This window comes from Myotis davidii, unplaced genomic scaffold, assembly GCF_000327345.1.
Source record: "Myotis davidii unplaced genomic scaffold, ASM32734v1 scaffold449, whole genome shotgun sequence".
Taxonomy (NCBI): domain Eukaryota; kingdom Metazoa; phylum Chordata; class Mammalia; order Chiroptera; family Vespertilionidae; genus Myotis; species Myotis davidii.
Genome location: NW_006383007.1, coordinates 1,070,235 through 1,071,111, shown reverse-complemented (window position 1 = coordinate 1,071,111; position 877 = coordinate 1,070,235).

Genomic DNA, 877 nt, shown 5'->3' with positions numbered 1-877 from the left:
TGGGCCGGGAGCCGCGCCCCCCGCCCTGAACGCTCCGCCCTCCGACCTGGCCTGGCGTCGCTAAACTTTCCCTCCCCGTTTCCCACCACCGTCCTCTCTTTGAAACCCCTTTCCTAGGTTTCACCTCCTCTCTGGCAGTAAGTTCTGGTTCAGATCGGTTGCAGCGCTGATTTTGTCCTAGGCACTGCGGACGCAGACAGGCGATGGTCCTCATTCCCAAGGCCTGTACAGAGAACACGAATAGCGGCCTCTAACACTTACCTAGTGTTTACTTTGTGCCAGGCACTGTTCAAAATTCTTTAAATAATCTGACAACTATATGAGACAGATACTATTATTGTTCCCATGTTATAAATAAGGAAACCAAGACACAGAGATTAGCTCACGTAAGCAAAGCCCCACGGAGAGTAAATGGCAGACCGCATTTTTGAACCCAGGTGGTTTTGTAGTCCCTCTGCTAAGCTTGCAGGCTCTTTAGTATGATAATTAGACCCAACGACTGGAGGAGACAAGGTGGAAGGGCGTCCTAGGCATTTGGAACAAAAGAAGGCTAAAAAGCAAAGCCCTGCTTGCATTGGGGGAATTACGGGCAGGTGTGGGCTGAAGGATGGAGTTAAAGCTACCATTTAGTTGATGTCGGGCCTGGAAATAAGTGCTTGCTTCCATCACCTCTTTTATCTTCAAGGCAACCCTGGGAGGTGGTATTTTTATTAGAATTTGCAGCTGGGGAACTGAGGCTTAAGAAGTTTAGGTGATTTACCCAAGGACACATAAGCAAAAAGTATTTATTGACTGCAGCCTTCCTGTAAGGATATGAAGTTTAAAAGTAAATAATCAGACGTAGTTGGCCCAACAGTGAGTTTACAATCTGAGGTCA